Genomic DNA, 27,452 nt, shown 5'->3' on the forward strand with positions numbered 1-27,452 from the left:
GTTTTGAGAATTTACATCTGCTGTCTATATTTTGATCTGTTCAGGAAGAAATGCTTTTGTTTCTATTTCTTTGGTATTTTACTGCTTGCAGAGTCTGGCATCTTAGGGCTTCGTTTATGTAGAACTTTTAGGTTGTGGTCCTGTATTCGCATAGGGTTTATCTGTGTTCTGTATTGTGTGACCAAGGTCAGGTGTTCTGGTAGGAATGAATGTCGAGAAGTGCTATTGGCATCATGGCCCCAAGTAGGATACTTGTCAGCTCTCCTTCAGCCCTTTTGGACCTAAAACAGCCCTCATTTAAAAATTTGCAGACCAATGCCCTAAACTCTTCTATTTCCTCAGGATTTTGCAGCCCAAATGCATGACCTTGTGTTTCTTAGCATTAAATCTTAGCTGCTAAATTCCAGACCATTCCTCAAGCTTCACCAATTCCTTCCTCATGCTTTCCACACCATCAGGGGTGACTACTTTATTGTAGATTTTGGTATCATCTGCAAACAGGCATATCTTACCAGTCAGCCCTTCACAATTTCACTTACAAAAATGTTAAAAAGAACAGGTCAGCACTGACCCCGGCCCCCTCCTGAACCTGTTTGCAGATCTCTTCTGGGCCTGCCATGAGACTTGGTAGTCCAGCAGGACAGGGGGAATCCCAGGAGGTGGGAGGGATCCCTCCTGTCCCAGCCACCACTGGACCACCAGGAATATTTAAGGTATGCGAGGGAGGCAAGAAGGAGATAAAAATATTTAGAATCGGGTGGGACAGGAGGCAGGAGGAATCCCTCCTGTCTTCCCCATCAGTCTCACGGCAGGCCCGGTGGAGGCCTGCAAGGCATTGGGAGGGAGGGGGAAAAGTGTACAGACCTGGGAAGGGAGGGATGGGGGCTGGGTTCAGAGACTGGCAGGGCAGAGGAGGGAAGGGGTGAGGGGGCTGGATGCAAAGCCTGGCAGAGCAGCAAGGGAGGGGGAACAGGGTGCAGAGCCTGGCAGGGCAGAGCAAGGCAAAGCACTGCACTTGAATATTAAACACCCTCCCCTTCCCCCCCCCCACCCCCACCCCCGGTTTATATTCGAGTCAACCTTTTTTTTTTTTCCTCCTTATTTTGGGAGAAAAGGTTACCAGTTTATATTCGGGTCGGTTTATATTAAAGTTTATATGGTACTAGTGCCAATCACACATACAAGCACTACTATTCTATAAATTGGCATCTATATTTAAAGCACCAGCTTAAAGAATTACCTTTTATTGGTTTAGAATCTGGCACTATCTGGCTCTAGTAGAGAAGATGCAAGGTGAAGCAACTTCAGGAGAGACAGAATTTGTGGTAAGGCTGAAACTGGAGCCCAAGAATCCTGACTTCCAGCTCAGGTTAAGCTGTCATGTCTGCAGGTCTCTTTCATGAATGCATTTTAATGGAAAGGAATGGCCAACATCTATCAGCCCTAGGGCCAAATTACTGTTTGGTAATATTTTCCAGGGCTTTGACTAATTCTCAATTTTAAAGTCTATGGCCACAACACAAAGCAAATACATCTAAAAAAACATTTGTCTACAGAGCGATAAGGCCTTTACTGTACAATACAGTATGCGCTTTTGTAATCACTTAAAAGTTCTTAAATACTTTATTCTACTTGGGCCCTTTTATTTCACTGCTAAATGTTCCTGCTCTTCTTGCTTTTGTTGTTTTCTCCATATTGGGGGGGGGGGGAGGGTGTAATTTTATAAAGCTTTTCCCATATGTAAAGCCTGTTTAAAATACAGAGAAACAGCTTTTCAAGAACTGCATGACCACACACATGTAAAAACTCAATGCAAGGAATATGTGCATCTACCTTAATGGGATCTAAAAATAAACCTTCCCAGGGATGTAGTATAGGCAGAAGCCATGGAACAGAGGTGGAGTGTGTGTGTGTGTTTGTTTTATAAAAGATGTATAGATGTGAAGAGTATGTGCACAAATTAATAGCTTTTCAGAGCAGATATAAATGTGTGCATCACCATTTGGGTGCTATTATCTGAGAACCTACTGTATGTTGCCTTTAAAAAGACACTTACGTTAAGCCTATTTTACAGAGTTTCAAGTTTATTTAAGGCTTGATATACCGACCATCACATGTATCTGGACGATTTACAATGTTAAATTTTTTATTTATTTATTTTTTTAACCTGTTAAATTTTAAAAATCTAATTAATATGAAATTTAAAAAAAAGGGTTAAACTAAAACTATCATAAATTAGGACTTATTAGAGATGAAAGGTACTAGGGGGTAGGGATGTTTTAATTACAATATATTTTAAAAAATAAGAGGAAGGATAGAGGGGTAGGGAATAATGAGGAAGGCAGGGATGGCATTTCTTAAAAAAGAAAAGAAAAATAAAAAGTTTTTTTTCTTTTTTTTTTTCTCCTCTTATTGATAGGCATCAGACCCCACTTGGAATACTGCGTTCAACATTGGTCTCCCAACCTAAAGAAGGATATAAAACTGCTGGAGAGGGTGCAGTGACGAGCAACGAAGCTAGTAAAAGGTATGGAGAAATTGGAATACGAGGATCGACTTAAGAGACTGGGATTTTTCTCCCTTGAGAAAAAGAGACTGCGAGGGGATATGATCGAGACCTTCAAAATACTGAAAGGAATAGACAAAATAGAGCAGAAAAATTTATTTACATTGTCCAGTTTGACATGGACAAGAGGACACGGAATGAAGCTAAGGGGGGACAAGTTCAGGACAAATATCAGGAAGTTCTGCTTCACACAGAGAGTTGTTGACACCTGGAATGCTCTCCCAGAGGAGGTTATTGCGGAATCGACCGTCCTAGGATTTAAAAGCAAACTAGATGCGCATCTCCTTACGAGAGGCATAGAGGGAATCATTGAAGCGATAGCTCTTAATCTAAAATATTCCCCTGATGCAGCAAATGCGCGAAATAGGGCCTGTAGGGATATCTAAGAGAAGAAACTTAAATTAGTTTCCTGAGTGTGGTAGATCTGCAACTGCAAACTGCGGTGATTTTTTTCAATATCAGAAGATAATGAGATAAGTGCTCGTTTCCTACTTTATGAAATTTACTGAATATCTACTGTAAAAGTTTTAATAGTGATCACTTTAAAGGTGTGTAATAGTGATTAATGAAAAACATATAAATGAGTTTTTTCTGAGACCAAGGATGTATTTCTCTATGGCAACTAAGTACTTGCCATAGAAAGTTTCCCAGGTATATTCCTGAGAAACACTGAGGTCTTTTTCTCCGTTTAAAGAAACGTGGCATATAATTTCTGATATTAAGATAGTGGATGAATATCATTTTTGTGTGGATATATCTATTTAAGATATTCAGCTTGTACTGAAATATTTTTGACTAAAAATTATGCCAGGTGTACACCTGGCAGGACCTCCGCGTGTGCGGATCACCGGACTTGATGGACTGAAGGTCTGATCCAGAGATGGCACTTCTTATGTTCTTAAGTTTAAAAATAAATGTTTTAACATTTGTTTTAAATTTATTTAGGGAGTTTTCGTTACAGAGATAAAAATGCATTGAGTTCCAGAGCGAGGGTGCGACTATAGAAAAGATGGAATTTCTAGTGTAGAATAGGTCTAGTGTATATACTCAAATATAAGATGATCCGAATATAAGTCGATGTACCCTTTTTCCCCCAAAAAAGGAGGAAAAAAGGTTGACTTGAATATAAGCTGGGGGGTGTTAATATTCATATGCCCTGCCTAGATTTGCACCCAGTCCCCCTCACTCCCTGCCCGGCTCTCCTCCCTGTCCCCCCTCCCTCCCTGCCAGTCTCTGCACCCTGTCCCACCTCCTTGCCCTATACTCTGTCCCCCCTCTCTCCCGATGCCCTGCAGTCCTCCACCGAGCCTGCTGTATGACCTGGTGGTCCAGTGGTAAGCTGGAAAATCAGGAATCCCTCCCGTCTCCTGTCCCGACTGACTGACAATTTTTTTACCTCCCTCCTGCCTTCCCCATGTACCTTTTTGAATCCCTGGTGGTCTAGTGGTGTACCGGGCAGGAGCAAGCTTTCTGTGCTCCTGCCCCATGTTGAGCCCCTCCCTTAATAGCTGCCTCGAGTTCTCATGGCTCAGCAGTATATTGTATAACTAGATAAGACTTCTCAGTATACAAATAAACAAAATATATATCTGGTTTATAAAGTAAGTAAAGTGTTCACATACACTCAGAATTGTGAAATTTGACCAAGAGCGTTAGCTCCTATAGCCAAACCCACCACTGACACAGTTGAAAGCTAAGTGGGAACTTCTTTCTCTCTTTTGCCATTGAAAATTAGTTGAGCATTTGAACAGTATATTCATTTCAAGCTCTTTTTCAAAATAAGTCATACACAGTGATGGGGTGGTGGGTTTGGCTATAGGAGCTAATGCTCTTGGTCAAATTTCACAATTCTGAGTGTATGTGAACACTTTACTTACTTTATAAGCCAGATATATATTTTGTTTATTTGTATTCTGAGAAGTCTTATCTAGTTATACAGTATTACTTTGACGAAAATAGCGGAGTTACTCAGGCATATTTGCAACCTATCCTTGAGAACAGGGATAATCCCTGAAGATTGGAGGATAGCAAATGTTACACCAATCTTCAAAAAAGGATCGAGAGGCGACCCAGGGAACTATAGACCGGTGAGCTTGACCTCAGTTCCCGGGAAGATGGTCGAATCACTGATCAGGGAAGGTGTCAATGAGCATATAGAAAAAAATAAACTGATGAGAACAAGCCAGCACGGTTTCTATAAAGGACGATCGTGCCAAACGAATCTACTACATTTCTTTGAGGGGATAAGCAAACATTTGGACCAAGGTAGCCCCATTGACATAGTTTATCTGGATTTCCAAAAAGCCTTCGACAAGGTACCCCATGAGCGCCTGCTGAAGAAACTGTGGAACCACGGGGTGGAAGGGGACGTCCACAGATGGATCCAAAATTGGCTGGCGGATAGGAAGCAGTAAAAGGACACTACTCTGACTGGAAAGGGGTCACGAGTGGTGTCCCGCAGGGGTCAGTGCTGGGACCGCTGCTGTTCAATATATTCATTAACGATCTGGAAACGGGCACGAAGTGCGAAGTTATCAAGTTCGCGGACGATACAAAACTCTCCAACAGGGTCAAAACTGTTGAGGAATGCAAAGAACTGCAGAGCGACCTGAACAAACTGTGTGAGTGGGCAAAAAGATGGCAGATGAGCTTCAATGTGGAGAAATGCAAGGTCTTGCACATGGGGAAAGGGAACCCCATGTACAGCTATACGATGGGAGGGAGGGTGATGGGGAAAGGCACCCTAGAAAAAGACCTGGGGGTTTTGGTGGATACAACAATGAAGCCAGCGGCGCAATGTGCAGCGGCCTCAAAGAAAGCGAACAGAATGCTGGGCATTATCAAAAAAGGTATCACTACCAGAACGAAGGAGGTTATCCTGCCATTGTATCGAGAAATGGTGCGACCACATCTGGAATACTGTGTCCAATACTGGTCACCGTACCTTAAGAAAGACATGGCGATACTTGAGAGGGTCCAGAGGAGAGCAACTAGGATGATAAAAGGAATGGAGAACCTTTCATATGCCGAAAGGTTAGACAAACTGGGGCTCTTTATCCTGGAAAAGCGGAGACTGAGAGGAGACATGATGCAGACATATAAAATCATGAGAGGCATAGAGAGAGTGGAGAGGGACAGATTCTTCAGACTAGCAGGGACAACAAAAACAAGAGGTCACTCGGAAAAACTGAGAGGGGACGGATTCAAAACGAATGCAAGGAAGTTTTTCTTCACTCAGAGGGTGGTGGACACCTGGAACACGCTTCCAAAGGAGGTAATAGGACAGAGTACAATACTGGGTTTTAAAAAGGGACTGGATGACTTCCTGGAAGCGAAGGGGATTGCAGGGTATAGATAGAAGGTTACTCTACAGGACAAAATCGAAAAGTGTATGTGAGTTTTAGGGTAGGAGCACTATCAGGTCCTGGACCTGAGGGGCCGCCGCATGAGCGGACTGCCGGGCACGATGGACCTCCGGTCTTATGTTCTTATGTAAAGCTATGACAACACACACCCTCTACTATATCCAGTGTGACTTAGTCAGCAGTATACTGGGCATGAGTGAGCTTTTTGCGCTCCTGCCCGGCCCTGAGCCGCTCCATGAATGGCTTTCACCAGCTCTCACGAGTATTCTGTATCAGCTTAGGCATATCTAAGTGCCACTGCAGAAGTACAACCCATAGTGGCACCTACATCTTGGCACCAAGTTATAGAATTGTCCCCTTAATTCTATAAAAAGCACCAAAAATTGCACACACAGTCTTGGCTATGTACTGAAATTGCAAGAGCAATTTAATTGAACAACAAGCTAATTAGTCATAACTGGCAAGCAATTATTGGTGTTAATTAGAATCAATTATGCACATAAATTTAGGCACAGGATCCACTTTTTTCAACGCGATCACACACACACAGACTTCCAAATCCAAAAGTCATTTTCCTGAGGGTGAAAGCACAAACTGATAGTTTTTTGAGTGCATTTGCCTTTCAGGACCCATTTGTCTTTGACTGCAGCTGCTCTTTACCACACTAAATGACCACCTAGTCTGCCTAATGGTTAAGCCGGCCATGTCTAATACCCAAGTCTGGAACCAGAAGGGGAACTGCCACGATGGCTAGGACAGGAAAGAACCATTTTGGCCAGGACCATCTCCTGCCAATGGCCACTGAAAAAAAAACCAAAATAAAACCCTGAAAAAGAAAGGGAGGAGGGAGGGAGGATAATTTGGGTTGGTGCTCAAGTTTTCCCCCAAACAAAACAAATCATTTTCTAATCTTGTTTATGACCTCATTGACACTATTAACACCTGAATGACCAGCTGTCAAGCACTGAAGAATGTGTTGCTGGAGCACCTCAAAGCAACTGAAAAGAGGCTGCAAGGACTGATTTTACAAGAATCATCATCCTTGCCCTGACTGGGGGCTGGCAGTGCCACAGCCCCAGGAGCACTGAATGCACTTATGAATACTCATGCAGGTAACAGATGCACAGACTCGGCCACCATCAAGTCAAAACATAAAACAAGCAGATTAGTAAAACAGTACAACCTTGAGTTGCTCAATTCTATAGCAGAAGCCCTAGTTTGAGTGTAAGGATGCATTTACAATGCATTTACTATGGTCTTGATTTACTAAAGGTGTTGCCACTTGCTAAAACGTATTATCTACCTCCAGTCTCATTTTATGCATTGGGTCCTACTTACAATAATGCACTTTAATGGTATTAGTACACACTAATGCAATAGACATATATGAATTAACAGACCATCTTGAGACTACTCCACAACTCGATAAATGTGGCCAGAACTGGGCAATACTTGGAACTCGTTACTTTACAAGTCACTCAGGATCTGATGCAGAAGAAACGTCTGCTTAGTGCACAGTTCTAACAACGGGTTAACGCAGATTTTTGCTTGTCCATCACAACCGGACGCACATGCACAATGTTGTTTGCTAAGGGCAGCTACTGCTTTGGGTGTCCAGGTAGATAAAAGTATCAGCACACATCTGCACATGTGCTGGAATGCTATTCTCCGGCCAAAAAATGCTTGCGATGCCAATATTTATGCGCTGAATAACATTTCAACAGATGGTTTTCAGTACAATTATTTTCTGCTCTGATCTGTGCAGAGCTGTAGCTGCCCTTAGCGCACAAACGTCACCTCTCTCATGTGGCCATTTCCCCCCCCCCCCCCCCCCGTGCTCTTCATGAATTTGCAAGTACTGCTATGCTCACAGCAGAAAGAAGAAACAGACATTAAATCCTGACAGATGCTATTACAGGAGAATGAGGCAACCTTTCCATGCCTCCTCAGACCTGGCATTGAAGCTCCTATGTTGGGCTCATCCTTAAAGTCTTCAGTATACATCTCTGCATCGGAGTGGAATAGCCTCATTACCATTGATTTTCATATGTTCTTATGCTGTGCACTGGTGTCTTAACTCATAACTTTGTGTAGGGTTAGCTTCTGCATCATTCACCCACAAAATTGCATGCAGATGTCACATAAACCCTGCACCACAATTTGTGCATTTTTGCTGTATTGCCCTGTTCATACTGCAACGGATTAACTTTCAGTCAGCCACCTAATGCTACAGTTACGGGCAATTAAAAGAAATACATAGTAAACACCGAAAATCCATTTCATTCACTGCCTGAAGACCAGCAACACTTCCTAAGAAGTTGCTCTGATTATACTGGATAATTTTATCTTCCGAACTGTTAGTGGCAGTCATTCTTATTCAGAATTCAAAATAAGCAAAATGTAAAACAGATTTTTGTTTAAGTGCTGGGAGCTAGGAATTCTAACTTGTACCGCTTATTCTAGAGAATGCAGAAATCAAGACAGAGAGGTACAGCTGTAACAGCAGCACACTACACAACAAACAGTACAGAGAAGTAACTTTACCTCAGTCTTCAGTCAGCATTCAGAAGGGATTCTCTCTGTTTGTATCAGGCTGAACCCAACATGAATGATGAGGCAGTGAGATGTGGTTCTTTTCTCAAGCTCAAGTGCCAGAGATTACAAGATGCTTGAAATACCCCAGATGTGGGCAGACCCACAGTGCCTTTGGGTCAGAGAGCCAGTATTCTGCACTGGGACATGCAGGAAGAAGATAAGAAGTCTACAAACCACAGGCACATGCCTGTAACCACAGCATCTGAGCAGTCCTATATTCTCTGCAGTTCCTTAGCATTATGTAAAAGGCACACCCCGGGCACTGCCACTTTCTTTGCAGCTCCTCAGCCCTACCCACAAGATTCTCAGGGCGTTCCACTTTCTCTGCAGCTCCTCTCCATCAGACACAGTGCCTGAGCCAGTCCCACTGTCTCTGGAGCTCCTTCACGCTTCTGAGTCACACAGTGGTCTAGACCCTAGAAGCCCAGCCCCGCTGCACAGAATCTAAACTGATGGGCACAGGCTGAGAGCCAGAGAAGCTGGGGCTACACAAGGCAGCTTCTGTATGTCAAGCCCTCAATCCGGGATCCTTGCCAAAAACAGAGGGAGTGACAAGAGTGCAAGAGAGGAGAAAGAGAAGAAAAAAAAAGACAAAAATAGCAATGCAAGAGGAAGAAAACCATATGGAACAAAATAAAACAAGGAACAAAGGGGAAAGGGAAATACACAAAGAGAAACAGAGACACAAAGGAGTGTTGCAATTAGACAGAAAACAGGATTGCAGAGCTCACTGAAGTCTGAAGGGGAGAGGGGGATGGAACAAGAGACCAGTGCAGGGATGACGGTACTATATGTTACAAACACAAAGCTAGAAAACACTCATGTGTCGATTCTGAATAGTTATGCCTTAACCCAGGGGTGGGCAACCTCAGTCCTTGAGGATCACAATTAGAGAACGACATGATTTGTTCCCGTCCCCGCAGAAATTCAATTTCCCCATCCGGTCCCCATGAGTTTTGTCACTGTCCCTGTCCCATTCCTGTAAGTTCTGCCTTAACTGCATGAGCCTCGAACACTTATGATTTTAAAGTATTTGAGGCTTGTGCAGATGAGGATGGAACTTGCCAGAATGGGGCAAAGTCAGGAAAAGAACTCGCGGGGCTGGGATGGGAAAATGCGTTCCTGTGGGGATGGGGAAAAATTTGTCCCCTTGTCATTCTCTAGTCACAATCCAATCGGGTTTTCAGGATTTCCCCAATGAATATGCATGAGATCTAGTTGCATACATTGCCTCCATTGTATGCAACTAAATCTTATGCATATTCATTGGGGAAATCCTGAAAACTCAACTGGATTGCATCCCTCCTAGGAATAAGCAGTGGATTTTCCTAAGTCTATCTTAATCAAGTTTCAAGTTTATTAAAAATTTGGTTAAATGCTAAGGGGCTCATAATAAAAAAAAAACAAACAACAAAAGTCTAAAAAATGGCCTAAATTAGTACTTGGACGATCAAAAAGCCTGATCGTCCAAGCACCCATAATCAAAGCTGGTCTTAAGACGTATCTAAAACCAGCTTAGGCCTTTCCCCTGCCTCTAAACGCATAGAGCCAAAAGAGGTGTTTTTAGAGGAGGGGAAAGGGCGGGAGGTGGGCCGACCTAGACCTAGGCGTGCAGCAAGTATAACCAAAACTTTAGGCAGGTTGCCTAGTCGGCACTTATACGTTTTGAGTTAGACCAAGTCAAAACAGGTATAAGTGCCGAAAAGGGGCCGCTGAGCTGATCATGGCTGCTGCGATCAGCTCAGCGGACCCAGCAACCTACCTACCACCTAAAGCAATGATCACGACAAGAGAGATGGCTCATCTCCCCTGCCGCGATCCACCTTCCCCCCCCCACAACGATCGGGGCAGGAGGGAGCCCAAGCCCTCCTGCCCCGCGGCACCCCCAAACATCTGATGAAGATCAGGGCAGGAGGGAGTCCAAGCCCTCCTGCTCCGTGGAACCCCCGAACCCCCGATGAAGATCGGGGCAAGAGGGAGCCCATGCCCTCTTGCCCCGCAGCACTCCCAAACTCCCCGACACTATCAGGGCAGGAGGGAGCCCAAGCCCTCTTGCCCGGCACCCCCGAACCCCTCCCCCAACATGTTCAGGCAGGAGGGAGCCCAAGCCCTCCTACCCTCGACTCAAGGGTCCCACCAAACCCCCCCTGCCGACCCCACAACCCCCCACCCACCTCTCCCCGTACTTTCAAAAAACGTTGGTCGGACGGACGGGTGCCAAGCCCGTCCGTCCGACAGGCCAGCCATCCATTGAATGGCTGGCCTTAGGATCTGATTGGCCCAGGCGGCTCAAATCCTGCCCACAGGTGGGGCCTGAGATGCCTGGGCCAACCGGAATAGGCCCAGTAGGCTTAGGTCCCTCCTTTGGAATTGGAATGGAATTGGAAGGGGATTTTAGCATGTTTCTGGAATTGGAATTGGGAAGGGGATTTTAGCATGTTTCTGGGAGAAATAGGATCAAGGTGAGGGGGCTTTAGCTTGTTCTAGAGACAGGGAAAGAGGGAGGTTTAGAGAGAGGGCTTTAGTATGTTCTGGAAGCAGGGGAGGAGAAGAGAGGGAGGCTGGCATCGCTGGAAGTTAACCGGGCAATATGCAGAACTTAGGAAACTGGAAGGATGGGCATCCAAATGGCAGATGAAATTTAATGTGGACAAATGCAAAGTGATACACATTGGGAAGAATAACCCGAATCACAGTTACCGGATGCTAATTTCCACATTGGGGGTTAGCACTCAAGAAAAGGATCTGGGTGTCATTGTAGACCATTGTAGATAAAACCTTCTGCCCAATGTGTGGTGTCGGCCAAAAAAGCAAACAAGATGTTAGGAATTATTAAAAAAGGGATGGTTAACAAGACTAAGAATTATAATGCCTCTGTATCATTTCATGGTGCGATCTCATCTCGAGTATTGCGTTCAATTCTGGTCTCTTTATCTCAAGAAAGATATAGCAGCATTAGAAAAGGCTCAAAGAAGAGCAACCAAGATGATAAAGGGGATGGAACGCCTCTTGTAGGAGGAAAGACTAAAAAGGTTAGGGCTCTTCAGCTTGGAAAAGAGACAACTGAGGGGGAGATATGACTGAAGCCTACAAAATCCTGAGTAGAGCAAAGACTAGTGGACACTCGAAGTTACAAGGAAATACTTTTAAAACCAATAGGAGGAAATATTTTTTCACTCCTAGAATAGTTACATAGTAACATAGTAACATAACATAGTAACATAGTAACATAAGTTACATAGTTAAGCTCTGGAATGCATTGCCAGAGGTTGTGGTAAGAACAAACAGTATAGCTTGTTTTAAGATGAGTTTAGACAATTTCCTGAAGGAAAAGTCCATATTCTGTTACTGAAAAAGACATGGGGGAAGCCACTGCTTGTCCTAGATCAGTAGCATAGAATATTGTAGGTTTTGGCCAGGTACTAGTGACCTGGAATGGCCACTGGGCTTGATGGACCTTTGGTCTGACCCAGTAAAGCAATTCTTATGTTGCTTGGTTAATTTGCCACATAGAGTTGGGGGTAGCCTTTTTTCTGGCCTAACTTTATGTGGTTGCTCATCACACTCAAAATCACCGCTAAGCACTGAAGCTTCCATTCTACTCTAGTTCCACCCCTGGACAGCCACAAACTAGCCAGTTCCGAACATGTCTGGCTATAGGAGATATTTAATTGGTCAGGAACTTCTCTTGAAAGTTTAAATTGCTTTGAATATCTACACCTCTGCATGTAACCAGAAAAGGAAACACACTGCAGTCTTTCAAAGTAGATTCTGAACCATTTTCCTTAAACATATGAAAGGTGGCAGTTGGTCCAAGTTAAAAAATAAAATAAAATCCTATTCTGCCAATAGCAAACCTGACAATTACAAGGGAAAAAGCAAGCTTTAGCACAATCCTCTGTGATCTTAAAGACAAACCTATTTGCCAGAAATATCCTAATCAATGGATGTAAAAAAAAAAAAAAAAAGTTTAACAATTTACAAAAGCAAGATAATCCTTAAAGTTGGTTTACTCAGAGAATCTGGCAAAAGATCTGAAGAAATACTTTACAAAGAAAATATTCAACTGCTTTTATGACTTTGTAAATAATATGCTTGACAAATACAAAACTAGAGATGTTTTACTTTAACTTTTATATATTTAATAAGGATATAAATCCAACGGAGGAAAATCCATATACTCAAGCCTGAGCCACCAAAAAACTAGTGCCTCGGGCTTCAGCACACAATTTTTTTTCCTCCTTTGTGTTTCTATCCTTATTAGATATATAAAAAGAAAAAGAAAACATCTAGTTTTATATTTGGTATGTATACTGACCTCAACTAGGACTTCAAGAAATTTAAAGTCTTGGATAAATAATATGCATAAACTGGGGGGTGGGGGGGAAGGCCTTTAAAATAATTTTAGAAAATCCACATCACAGCCATTTAGCATCTGCGGAAAATGTAAAGGTCTAACTGAATTTCAGTTTTGCTTGCAGACCAGCCTGAAATCAGTAATTGTGCATGTTTCAGCCAAAAATGACAGTGCTGTGTTCCCACAGTGCTCTCCCCAACCAGCAGCAGGCTGCATTCTACTCCCTCCAAAGAGGATCTAGCTTGACTCACTCCCTCATAATTGCCCGGGACAGACCAAAGGTCCATCAAGTCCAGCACCCTATTTCCAACAGTGGCCAAAACAGGTTCCAAGTACCTAGCTAGATCCCAAGAAGTAAAACAGATTTTATGCTGCTTATCCTAGGAATAATGGCCTATGGGACTTCTCTTTCAGGAAATTATCTAAACCATTTTTTTTAACCCTGCTAAGCTGATTTCATCACATTCTCAGGTAACAAATTGCAGAGTTTAACTACATGCGTGTGAAGAAATATTTTCTCTGGTTTGTTTTAAATCTACTACTTGATCGCATGCCCCCTAATTCTAGTATTTTTGTAAAGAGTAAACAAGCAATTCATATCTACCCTTTCCACTCCACTCAGTATTTTATAGACCTCTATCATATCACCCCTGAGCACATAGTATTCGAGGTTCCGCCGTACCATAGAGCAAAACAAGGGCATTATAACATTTTCATCTTTGTTTTCCATTCCTTTCCTGATAATTCCTAACATTATATTTGCTTTCTTAGCTACCATGTATTAAGCCAAGGGTTTCAATGTATTCTCAATGATGACATCTAGATCCTTTTCCTGGCAGCAACTCCTAACATGGAACTCTGCATCACGTAGCTATAGTTCAGGTTCCTCTTTCCCACATGCATCACATTAAATGTCATTTCCCAAGACCCTCTTGCAATTTTTCACAATCCTCTTGCAATTTAACAACTTTGCATCATCATCAAATTTAATTTTCTCACTAGTTATTCCCATCTCTAGATCATTGATAAATATGTTAAAAAGCAGTGGTCCCAGCACAGACTCCTGCAGAACACCAATATTTATCCTTCACCACTGAAAATAGTGACTATTTAAACTAAACTAAACTAAGCCTTAGGTTTATATACCGCATCTTCTCCACTGAAGTGGAGCTCGACACGGTTTACAGAGTTTAAAAAATATGGGAAGAGAGAAGAGAAAGAGTTTACAAAGCATAAAAAGAGGGGATGTAATCAGGAGAAGAGATTATTATATGCTAGAGAAAAGCCAGGTTTTCAGTTGTTTTCGGAATAGTTGGAGGGAGTCCAGGTTCCGCAGCGGGACAGTGAGGTCATTCCAGAGGCCGGTGATTTTGGAGAGGAGGGATCTACCCAGTTTACCTGCGTGGAGGATGCCGTGTAGAGAGGGGAAGGATAGTTTATGTCTGTGGGCAGATCTGGTGGTAGTTGGTGTTGGGGCGAGGAAGGATAGAGGGATTAGGGGCGGAAGGATGCCGTGAATGATCTTGAAAGCCAGGCAGGAGCATTTGAAATGAATTCTGGAAAGTACTGGGAGCCAGTGAAGATTGGTAAGTAGAGGGGAGATGTGGTCATATTTGCGTTTAGCAAAAATCAGCTTAGCCGCAGTGTTCTGGATAAGCTGGAGTCTGCAAAGACTTTTTTTTCGTTAGGCCTAAGTAGATGGCGTTACAATAATCGAGTTTGGATAGGATGATGGATTGTACAAGGACGGTGAAATGCTTTTGGTGAAAATAGGATCTAACTTTCCTCAGCATGTGGAGGCTGAAAAAACAAGATTTTGCAAGGGAATTCAGGTGATCGTTGAGGGAAAGGGAGGAGTCGATAGTGATGCCAAGGACCTTGCTTGAGAACTCAAGGTGTAGAGCAGGGCCTGTGCTTAGGGTGAAGAGGGCGGGCAGGTGAGCTAATTTTGGGCCCAACCAGAGTAATTTTGTTTTTGATTCATTTAATTTCATCTGTACTGAGAGGGACCAGGCGTGAAGTCTCATTATGCATGATGTGATGTTCTCGTGGAGGTTTGTAAGGTTTGGATCTGTTTCGAGGAGGATGAGGATATCGTCTGCATATGTGTAAATTGTTTCAAGGGGGGATAGTTTAAGGAGCTTCAGGGAGGTCATATATATGTTGAAGAGAATAGGGGATAGGGGAGAGCCCTGTGGAACACCACAGGATGGTGTCCATGAAGTGGATTTGGAGCTGTTTGTGTTGACAATGTAGGAACGATCGCGAAGGAAGTTTGAGAACCACTTTAGGACAGAAGAGTCTATCCCAATCTCGGAAAGTTGGTAGATTAGTATGTCGTGATGCACGACGTCGAAAGCCGCGGAGAGATCAAACTGTAGGAGAACAGCAAATTTGTTTCGGGCGTGTAGTTGTTGCACCTTTGAGATTAGGGAAACTAGGAGGGACTCAGTGCTGAAATTGGGCCTAAATCCATATTGGTAGTGTTGGAGAATGGAGAATCTCTCTAGGGAAGAGGAGAGCTGAGTGGCGACTATGGTCTCTAGAAGTTTTGTTAAAAGAGGGATGTTTGCTATGGGGCGATAGTTCGATGGTGAGGAAGGGTCAAGATCGGGTTTTTTCAGAAGAGGGGATAAGGCAATGTGTCCCATTTCGGTGGAGAACAGGCCCGATAGTAAGACTTTGTTTATGAGGTTAGTAAGGGAAGAGATGGCCCGTGTAGGGATTTTTTCGTAAAGGTAGGATGGGAAGGGATCTAGGATGCACTTGCAGGATTTAAGTTTGAGGCAAAGTTTAGAGATCTGGGTCTTGGATACAAGTTCGAATGTAGTCCATGATCTGTTGGCAGGGATAGCGTCGGAGTCTTTCGGGGGGAGAGAGTTGTAAGAACATAAGAACTGCCATCTCCGGATCAGACCCATGGTCCATCGAGTCCGGCGATCCGCACACGCGGAGGCCCAGTCAGGTAGTGATCTTCTCATTGAAAAATTTGGCTAGGTCATTTGCCAGTTCTTAATCCATAATAGGACATTACCTCCTATTCCATGACTCATTTCCTCAGAAGTCTTTCATGAGATTCTTTGTCAAATGCTTTTTGAAAATCCAAATACAGTACTCCCCCGATATTTGCGGGGGCCCCGTTCCAGGAACCCCCGCGAATCTTGAAAAACCACGAATGCGGTTTTTCACGGGGGAGACTGGAGAGAGCAGCGGGAGAGGCAGGAAAGTGCAGGAAATCACTCGCTGTATGCTCCGACCACCTCTTCTTGCACTAAGTCGGGCCTTACCAATCAGGAGCTGCGTGTCAGATTTTTTTCCACCTTCTGAAGGATTCTCTTGGCTCTAATAGATTCCATCACCTCATCACCACGTCGGTTTGCTGTCTGGTCTTCATTCTTTCTTTTTTAATACATAGAATATATCTAGCCTGGGTTTCCAGGATGGTATTTTTGAAGAACATCCACACCTGATGTATATTTATGACCTTTGCAGCTGCTTCTCTTAAGTTTCTTTGTTATCATTCTTCTCATGTTATCATAATCTCCTTTTTTAAAGTTAAATGTTGTTGTATTGGATGTCCTGTGTGAATTTATTCCAGGGATTATATCAAATTTGATCATGCTATGATTGCTGTTATCAAGTGGCCCCCAGCACCATTACCTCCTGCACCAATTCATGCACTCCACTAAAACCAGGAATTGTTTTGCCTCTTGTTGGTTCCTGAATAGAGAATGACACGGGGAAAAAATCTGTCCCCATCACTGCACCGTCCCCGGCCCACCATCCTCTGCACCGCCCCGTCACCACCGTTCCCTTCACCGCCCCGTCACCGTCACTGCCATCCCTTTCACCGCCCCGTCACCACCACTGCCATCCCATTCACCGCCCCGTCACCGTCCCCGTCTAGCACCCATCTTCTTCCCTCCACTCCCCCATAGTCTGGCATCTGTCTTCTTCCCTTCCAGCGTCTTCTCCCCACTCTGCCTTCCACATTTCCTTTCAGGGTCTGTTCCTCTCTACCCTCTTTCAATGTCTGTTCTATTCCTTTCCACCACCACCCTTCCCTCCCTCCTTTACCATCTGTTCCTTTCTACCACCCTTCTTTCATATCTTCTATCAGTCCCCCCACCATCACTAGCAGTCTCTCTTCTCCCTTACCATGAGCAAATAGAACTTCTGAAAATTGTATTGCTGAGGCATTATTTCTAGTACGCCTTTTTTTCCAGATGGATAATGACATCAATTTTATAATTCTTACTGTCTGCTCTGATTTCATTCACAATTTGGTTTGTGTTTTGTACCTGAGGATTCCATGAGGCATTTAACCTTTTCCTGTCTCTTCTGTGATTTCAAGTTGATTCCTTCAATAATGGAGTCTCAAGGCAGTAGCAGTTTTCTATTTTGGGCTCTTTTGACATTGTTTAAGGGATTTCTTGTACATTTGGTGCTGGTCTTCTTTGATGAGGTCACTTCAGAATCTATTTCCAAGGAAGAGAAACTTTTTCCCTTTCACCCCCTCCTTCCTTGTGTGAGCCAGAACACGCGGTCCCCGCAAGCAAGTAATTTTATATCATTTTCATTCTATTCATTCATAGAAATTAAAGTCTAGATAATGCCAGTCACATAACAAAACATGATTTTACAAAAATAATTCCCTGCAGTCAAGCCTGCAAGGATTACTAGATGTCTTTCAGCAGCTCCCCTCCCTCCCTCCCCCTTACCTTTGTGGCCAAGTCAAAATGATCTACCAACAATAAAATTTTAAAAACACAAAGCACGCTGTACGCAGAGAAAATGTTAATTATCATTTATATTCCGCAGGTTTTCAAAGAGGTCAAGGCAGATGACTTTATGCAATGTCACCTCAGTAACAACTATACAAAAATAGACAAATATTCCCCCTCCCTTTTTACTAAACTGCGATAGCGGTTTTTAGCGCAGGGAGCTGCGCTGAATGCCCCACGCTGCTCTCGATGCTCATAGGCTCCCTGCGCTAAAAACCGCTATTGCATTTTAGTAAAAGGGGGCCATAGTGCAAAATATAGACAGCAAATATAAATTCTCAAAACGGACACATTTTGATCACTAAGTTGAAAATAAAATCATTTTTCCTACCTTTTTGTCTGGTGATTTCATGAGTCTCTGGTCCTTCTTCTTTCTTCTCCTGCCCCCCCCCTCTTTCTTTCTCTCTCCCCCTGGCTCCCCTCTTTATTTCTGCCTTTCTTTCTCTCTCCCCCTGGCCCCCCTCTTTATTTCTGCCTTTCTGTCTCTCTCCCCCTGGCCTCCCTCTTTATTTCTCTCTCCCCCTGACCCTCCTCTTTCTTTCTGCCTTTCTTTCTCTCCCCCTTGACCCCCTCTTTATTTCTGCCTTTCTTTCTCTCTCCCTCTGGCACCCCTCTTTATTTCTGCCTTTCTTTCTCTCTTCCCCTGGCCTCCCTCTTTATTTCTCTCTCCCCCTGGCCCTCCTCTTTCTTTCTGCCTTTCTTTCTCTCTCCCCCTGGCCCCCCTCTTTATTTTTTCCTTTCTTTCTCTCTCCCCCTAGCCCCCACAAAGCCATCGTGCCAATTTCTCCACTTCCACGATTCTTTCCCTACCCTCACCCCCAAGCCAGCAGCCGATTTCTCCCTGCTCCTTCCCCGATGTCCTGAACATCAGGCAGCAGCAGCATTCACAATTCACTGCTGTTGCTCGCTTCAGACCTTCCTCTCTGTCGGGTCCTGTCTTCATGAAAACAGGAAGTAGGCAGGACCCGGCAGAGAACAAGGCCTGAAGCCGGCAACAGCAGCGAATTATAAACGCTGCTGCTGCCCGAAGAAGGTAATGGAGCACGAGGCAGACCGCTTCTCCCCCCTCCCAGCCAAACCCCCGCTGACCCTCCTATCTCCCCCCCTCCGTGAACCTTTCCGACCCTCCCAGCGAGAGCAGCAAACCTCCTTCGCGGCTTTCTCCTCCCTCTGCCGCGTCACTGATGACGTCATCAGTGATGCGGCAGAGGGAGGAGAAAGCCAACGCTACTGGAGGGAGGTTTGCTGCTTTCACTGGGAGGGTCAGAAAGGTTCACTTGGGGGGGAGAGATAGGAGGGTCAGCGGGGGTTCGGCTGGGAGGGGGGAGAAGCGGTCTGCCTCAGTGCTCCAAGGCCTGGCGCCATTACTTTTTTCGCCCCTCCCGCCCCCCCCCCCCTTGGTACGCTACTGCTCTCCAGCTCTCCTTAGTTTGCCAGTTTTCTTTTTCGGCGACCGGCACGCTTTCAAAGAGCCGCGCATGCGCGGCTGCTCAAAGTTCAATCTTCTGCTCTGCTGCAACTTCATGTTTCCGGTTGGGTCAGAGCAGAAGATTGAATACTGAGCAGCCGCGCATACGCGGCTCTTTTGAAAGCGTTCCGATCGCCGAAAAAGAAAGCCGGCAAACTAAGGTGAGGTGGAGAGAGGAAGCTGGTTAAACGATCGAGCCGGCGTGCGGGTGGGCGGGTGGGGGTTGCGGGAACCGCACAATCCTTTATGCCTCACTGCGGTGACAAGACCATTCACCGCTCCATGGGGCGGTGATGGCCTTGTCTCCGTCCCCGCAGAGGCTGCTAATTTTCATTCCCCGTTTTTGGCGGGTTACCCGCGGCTAAACGCAGTAGCCGCAGGTAAACCGCCACCGTGTCATTCTCTATTCCTGAACCAGCTGCTCTATAAAGCGGGCCTTGATTTCATGAAGAAATTTTAACTCCCTAGCATGCCCTGATGTTACATTGTTGTTAGTGTATAGCTGTGATAACAATACTATACATTGTTGTTAGTGCCATCGACTTGTGTTCAATTCCTAGCGACTTGATGAATTGCGGATCTAAAAAGAAATCAGTTTTGTGCTAGCCTGGAAAGGTCATCCCCATGGTTGTTTTCAACATGTCCAGCCATCTGATTGCAGTCGCCCTTTTCACCTGGTTCCTTTGATCTTCACAAACATAATGTCCTTCTCCAGTGATCTCTCTCTTCTGATGGTGTGACCAAAATAAGACAGTCGTAACTTCATCATTTGGGCTTCGAGTGACATAGCCAGTTTGATCTCTTCCAGAATCAATTTGTTAGTTATTCTGCTGGTCCATGGCATGCCTAAAATCCTTCTCTAGCACCAAAGCTCAAATGAGTCAATCTTCTTTCTGTCTTGTTTCTGTAGTGTACAGCTCTCACATCCATAACTAACCACTGAGAAAATGAGTGCGTGGCCAAGTCTGATCTTCATTTGGAGTGTTACCTTCTTGCCTTTGAATACTTTTGTCGAGAGCCTTCATTGAAGAGCAACCAAGTGCTATTCTGTGGAGTATTTCCTCCCTGCTAGTTGCTTCTTTGTTTACAAAAGAGCCCAGGAGATTGAAATCCTTTACAACTTCTATTCTATTACCTTCAAGCTCAAAATCATCATCATTTTCCCTGTTCATGATCTTCGTCTTGTTTATGTTCAGTTCTAATCCTATGTTATGACTTTCGGCTTTGACTTTTCTCAGTTGTTACAGTTTGTTAGCCTTCCTAATTTTTGATAACAGTTCAGTGTCTGTCTGTTCATCCTGGTCAGATGGATGGTAGTACATTCCTATCACTATCCTTTTCCTATTTACACAACTAATCTCTACCCACTGTAATACCAACGTGTGTTTCTGCTCCTGTACAATTTTCAGTCTTTCAAGGCCCTCCTTAACATATAACACTACACATCTACCAGTTCGATCCACACTATCATGGTGATAAAGTTTGTATCCCGGTATGACAGTGTCTCATTGTTTATCTTCCTTCTAGCAGGTCTCAGAGATGCCTATATATCTTTTCCTTTAGTGCAATATATTCTAACTCTTCCATCTTGTTTTTAGGCTTCTGGCATTTGCATACAGACATTTCAAATGATGTTTATCATATCTATTTACAATTTGCTCAGCAGTTGGCATGGATAATTTGCTAACTTTAAAATCAGCCTGCTCTGTATTTAGGGAAACCTGGTCTACAGTGGCCTGTAATGCAATTTCATTATCGGGATGCTCTGTCTTCTCTTTAATGATATCTTTTAAATATACCTTGTTCTGAACCATGTCTAAACCATGCTCTTTTGAGTGACTGCCAGACTGGAGGTGGGACTTTTCTACAACGTCCCTGTAGGACTCCTCTATGTACCTTTCTGTTTCCAACAGCAAATCCAAGTCTGCTATTCTAGCCTTACGAGATCGGACCTGTTCCCTGAGTGCTAGGAGCTCACTGCATCAAGCACACACATAATACTCTCACCAACTGGGAGAAAAGACTGAATAGCTCCCATCTTGTTGCTAGACTGCTGCCTGCAGTCCCCCTAGCCTAAATTACAGTCCCTGGTAGTCTAGTGGCAAAGGTTGGAGGGTGTGGCAGCCATTTTGATGGAATAGATGGCATGGGCAGGAGCAACTGAAGATTCCTCCTGCCCTAGACTATGTCACTAGACCACCAGGGATTGTAAGGTAAGCCTGGGGATGCTATTCCTGTTTGAGGTAGGGTGGGCCTGGCCAGGCTAGGCTGGGCTGGGCTGTAATGGTGAATTCAGCCACAGATTCGGTTTTAGCTGATACAAAAAAAAAAAAAAATCTTTAGCCTTTAATACCAGGACCAGTGCATTAGGTGCCTTAATCAAACCTTAAGCCTTGTTCCAACCCTTTCCCATCACAACTAACCTTCAGGCTCCTAGCTACACCTGCTAAAATTATGATAATTAAATTTGATAATCATGATCACCCCATCCTCTCTTATATTCCTTTTTCCCTTTGCTTACCTTCACTGTCTCTCACCCCTCCAGCAACAACAAGCAATATCATTCATTTGCAACTCTATTGTATCAGGAACTAGAAGGAGGGGACAGTCTTAAATACACTAGGAATCCTGCAGTTAGGGAGTGTGATAAAATGAAGTGTATTGAGGTATTAGTACAGAAAGGGGATACTTAACAGGGAAGGGCAACACTTTAATAAATATCACCAGCTCTAAAGACAGCCATTGTCACTCCCTCACTTAAGATATTTAAAAACTAGAGGTGAAGTCCTGAAATTCTTAAATAAGACTTTACCACCCATAGTTTGGATGCAATATTTATCTTTTGGCTTAGGATTAAGGAGTTCAACGCCTGGTAAATCAAGAAGGAGCATGTGGAGATTTGGATACATCAGCTTTCCTGGAATTGATAACTGCAAGATCCACTCTGTTAGTGACTTTTGCTTGGGAACCAGACAGGAATTTGGTACTTCATAATTACTTCAGATATTTGCATGAACAGTTTTTAGGCCCTAATACACATATTTTTCCTGACTTGTCTCTGCAACTCAAAGATGCAGTAAGGATTTTTTTGCTGTTATGCCCGAGGGTCATGGTGATCAGATCATCGCATTTGTTGAAATTTCCCGTTCTCTGGCATTTTAAATATAATGCTGACAATTTTGTTTTCCTTGAGCCTAAACAGCTATTAGATTTTCTGGTAACTCATGAAGTTGGTTCCCATAGGACAGTGGTTCTCAACCCTGTCATGGGGACCCCCCAGCCAGTCAGGTTTTCAAGATATCCCTAATGAACATGCATGAGAGAGATTTGCATATAATGGAAGTGACAGATATGCAAATTTCTCTCATGCATATTCATTAAGGATATCTTGAAAACCCGACTGGCTGAGGGGTCCCTAGGACAGGGATGAAAACCACTGCCATAGGATAATGCACATAATCATTTCACACTAACTCTTCTTGGAGCGTTTAGCAGAGAAAGCAATAACAGATAGTTCCCTTTTTGAGGATTATTTAACCGTCCCCCCCCCAACAAATACTTATGGTTTGAACTATTCAGATTGTTGTGAATCCTGATGCAGGTGGTTGAGCCAAAACACAGCACTGTGCTCAACCACCTGCATCAGTACTTCTTCTGAACTTCCACCGGTTTGGCAAAATGCTTTACATCTACCTGGCCAGTCTAGTTTTTATCATAATAAATTCTGTGTTGTTATTCCTCGACTCCTAGGTTCCTTTTTTATTTATCTTTTAATTGTAATTGGTCCTCCCCTATTTCTTTTTCATTTGTATTTTTTTCGTACAGGATTTTCTCTCCTTTTTGGTGCTCTGCTGCATTGGAAACCCAGCATATGCAAATTTATCTCATGCATATTCAATGAGGATATAACTAAAACCCTACAGTTTATGGAGCTTTAAACACACAGGCCCCAATTCTATAAAAGGTGCCTACTGTTAGGCACCTTGATCGTCGCACCTAGCCAATCTAAGCGCCTAACTTAATTTATTTAATTGGTTTAATCAGCATTGAAAATTGAAAGCGCCATTAAAAACCAATTTAAAAAATAATTAAAGGTAAAGGGGATGGGACTTATATACCATTTTCTCTGTGCAGTTTATACAATCAAAGCGGTTTACATATTTTAGACAGCTACTTATTTTGTACCTGGGGAATGAAGTGTCAAGTGACTTGCCCAGAGTCACAAGGAACTGCAGTGGGAATCAAACTCACAACCCTTCTAACAACTAGGTTAGGAGGAATTTGGTATCACCTCTGCTGCGGACAGTGGAGGGGGGGGGGAGTAGGCATCCTCCTTCCGGCCAACTTCACGGGGGGACAGTTTCCCGGCTGTCGGGGAAGCAGGGAGAACGCAAAGGCAATGCGAATCTATCACGGACTCCGGGATGGGCTCCGTGATCGACTCGCGTTGCCCTTGCGATCTATAGGTCGATCGCGATCGACCTTTTGGGCACCCCTGGTGTAGGATGATGGGACTGCAGCACCCTAGATCCTGAAGGAGAGGGACACTAGAATAGACTACACAATATTTGAATTCAAGAGATTGCCCAAAAGCAGGACTGGATTGTTACATACGTGTACCACTTGTGACAGAACCCGACACTTGGTGCCCTCAGTCCTAACGGTTGCAATGCGGGACTTTGAGACTAGGTAAGAGACAATCCATGCATTCTTAGACTGTTACATCCACAGAGTGACCCAGCACTTTGGAATGCAAGCCAGAGAGCAGGGAAATAATCACTAACTTCGTTAACTTGTAGCTTGTGACTTTTCAGATCATATGAGCCAGGTGCCCTCAGTTTTTCCAGACAAACCTACATGTACAGTGTAAGCTCTATGGAAATGTACATCTGATGCAAAAACAGGAGTGGACTAATGCACCAAATCTTCACCTGAAAACCTTTACCAAGGTCTCAATCTAATACTCTAGAATCATTAAATTTACTGCAGATTGGATACAACTAGAAACATTCATTCAAATTTCACATTATGTTAATCTGTTTTCTCTATTCCGCCTTTACCTAAACTAAACTAAACTAAACCTTAAGTTTGTATACCGCATCATCTCCACAGTTCAAGGTCAGATTACATTACAAGAGGTTGGGTCAGTTACCCAGGAAGTTACAATGGACATTTTGGCACGGACATTCAATATGGTTGCTAATACAGGTACAACTATTAATACAATTAGGTTGTAGTTACAAATATGAGGGCGAATCAAAAATTAAAGGCAATTGTTAAATTACACGAAAACTGGAAAAGAGCTAGTGAAATGCAGCATATGTACTCATACATTGCTTGTTGGATAGTTTGTCCACACACAGTGCAGTGCTTAGCCTTTAGTCGTGTGGCAGCCATGAGGTCAGAAACATGTACGCTACATTGCAAGATTGCACTATTGAAGAACAACATGCAATAGTGTGATTTCATTGGGCAGAGGGAGTAAAACCTGTAGAAATTCACTGTTGCATACGGACATAACACCATGAATTAATGAAAGGTTTATGAGTGGGTAAAAAGGTTTAAAGTGAGAAGAACAGATGTAACTGACAACGGTCGTTCTGGTCGCCCATCAACATCACGCACACAAGAGCACATTGACAGGATGGATGCCTTGATTAGAGAAAACTGATGGATAACGGTATCTCAATTGGCTGCAAATCTGGATATCAGCTATGGATCTGCATTTGCCATAATGCATGTTGATTTGGGATACAGGAAAGTCTGCGCACAATGTATTCCCAAACAGCCTACTGATCTATGGAGGTTACAACCCAGTTCCTGAGTTGTTACAAAAAAGATCCAAGTGTTCTGGAGAGAACTGTCACCGGCGTCAAGACATGGGTGCATCACTGCAACCCGGAGAGCAAAAAGACAAAGCATGAAGAAGTAAAGGAAGCAGTGCTCACCTGGCTTCAGAAGCAGCCAAAAAATTTCTCTGCAGGAATGCAGAAGCTAGTTGAAAGATACAACAAATGTGTTGTCTTGCATGGGGACTATGTGGAAAAGTGATATGCTCAATTGCTCACGGTTACTTCTATTTAAGCCGTTAAATGTATTTTGCCTTTACTTTTTGATTTACCCTTGTACATAGTTACAAGTACAAGTAGGTCATCGTTGGTGAAGAGTAAGTGAGTAGTTCCTGTGTTTTTCTTCTTCATCGCCATGTCTAGTATTCTTGCATCAAGCATTTTATTGGCTGGAATGAGAACAACTCAGATGATCACAAATTTTTCATTCTCTGCAGTTGGGGAAAAGCTTTTACACAGACCTGTCAGTCTAGTTTTTATCATAATAAATTACGTGTTTGTCATTCCTGGACTCCTAGGTTCCTTTTTATCTTTTAATTGTTTATTATGTATTTAGTCAGTTAGTTTTATAGCCCAGAATGGGTTAGAAGGATACGTACACAGTAGTTTTCAGGATCAATAACATACAAGCTACATGATCAATAATGAGCTAAAGAAAAATGAGATGGTTTCAATAGCATACATGCTATGGGGAATCTACATATTACAGGATCAATAATGAGCTACAGGAACAGTAACATAGAAACATAGAAATAGACGGCAGATAAGGGCCCAAGGCCCATCTAGTCTGCCCACCCTAATGTCCCTCCCCTACCTTTGCTCTGTGAATAGATCCCATGTGCCGATCCCATTTGGCCTTAAAATCAGGCACGCTGCTGGCCTCAATCACCTGTAGTGGAAGACTATTCCACTCTTTCAGTGAAAAAGAATTTCCTGGTGTCACCTCGTAGTTTCCCTCCCCTGATTTTCAACGGATGCCCTCTTGTTGTCGTGGGACCCTTGAAAAAGAAGATATCTTCCTCCGCCTTGATTCGGCCCGTAAGATACTTGAACGTCTCGATCATGTCTCCCCTCTCTCTGCGCTCCTCGAGCGAGTATAGCTGTAATTTGTCAAGCCGTTTTTCGTACGGAAGATCCTTGAGTCCCGAGACCATCCGGGTGGCCATTCTTTGCACCGACTCCAGTCTCAGTACACACGTGTTACAGAAAATTGGGACTTTTTTATGACACACATGCTATGGGAAGGATTGAGAACACCTATGCTTTAGTTATACACATGCTATGGGGGGGTTGAGAACACCTATGCTTTAAACCAGTGATTCCCAACCCTGTCCTGGAGGAACACCAGGCCAATCGGGTTTTCAGGCTAGCCCTAATGAATATGCATGAGAGAGATTTGCATATGATGGAAGTGATAGGCATGCAAATTTGCTTCATGCATATTCATTAGGGCTAGCCTGAAAACCCAATTGGCCTGGTGTTCCTCCAGGACAGGGTTGGGAACCACTGCTTTAAACTATAAGAATACAAAACTATATATAGAGTCTCAGAATGGTATTATTGATCCTCTCCTACTTCTTTCTGCTTGTATTTTTTCATAGGGGATTTTCTCTCCTTTTTTATGTTTTGCTGCATTGGAAGCCCAACATTTGCAAGTTTGTTTTACCAGGGAGGAGAGGGGTCATATCTTGGCGGTGTCAGGTCAAAAGCGCGCTGGGACAAAGGCGCACCCAGACAATTGAGCGCAGCGCGGAGGTGCGCACCACTCTAAATTACTGTTTTTAGGTGCAATGTCTATTAAGTAAAGTGGGGGGGTTCCCCAACAAAACCCCCCGTCGGAGCCCCTAAAAACAGTAATTTTGAGCGGCGCACACCTCCACACTGCGCTCATTTGTCCGGGCGCGCCTTTGTCTTTCGCGCCGTTGTCTATGAACCTATTTTGGCACTGTGTCTCGAGTCAACCATCCTGTGCCAGCATTAGCTAAATCTCATCTTTTTTTAAATTTTATATCTTTATTCATTTTGAAGCCATAAATAAGTGCAACATATTATACAATCGTATTACACTATAAAAGCACCTAAATTCAATCAAAATTGTAATCCATCATCTCACAATAACAAACTTCTTTTTATTATGACAGGGGTTGCCATACAGATTATTTTAAGGAATTGGAAAAATTGGAATTGATTGAACTATACCTTTTGGTGGGAGTCTCTGTGCCACGTCTTTAAAATGGAATGTAATATGGCTATACAACAGGGACATTATAAGAAGTTTCTAAAGATTTGGGAACCATTGACAAAATTTTGTAAAGAGTGATAGTTGATTTTGCCCTTTGATCATGCACGTCCAGGGGGGTTGGAGGGAGGGTTGGAAAATATTTTTAAATTTTTAATTTGAATGCAATTTTTGAATATGAGTATGGGGGGGGTGATAAATCTATTTGTCATAGATTATAATTTTGATT

At 43.5% G+C, this 27,452-nt stretch overlaps 1 protein-coding gene across 2 annotated transcripts in view; it reads right to left on the minus strand.

Annotated features, from left to right (window-relative positions):
• Nucleotides 1–27,452, minus strand: part of SHROOM4 (shroom family member 4) — a 394,799-nt gene that overhangs the window by 259,631 nt on the left and 107,716 nt on the right. The window contains exon 1 of one of the 2 annotated variants that reach the window (XM_033944711.1): nt 8,476–8,705. The exons of the other annotated variant lie outside the window; for it this stretch is intronic. The gene's annotated coding sequence lies outside the window, so the exon portion shown is untranslated. Of the gene's footprint in view, nt 1–8,475; nt 8,706–27,452 lie in introns of those variants that run through there. 2 annotated transcript variants of the gene reach the window in all.

Source organism: Geotrypetes seraphini, chromosome 5 (assembly GCF_902459505.1).
Source record: "Geotrypetes seraphini chromosome 5, aGeoSer1.1, whole genome shotgun sequence".
Taxonomy (NCBI): Eukaryota; Metazoa; Chordata; class Amphibia; order Gymnophiona; family Dermophiidae; genus Geotrypetes; species Geotrypetes seraphini.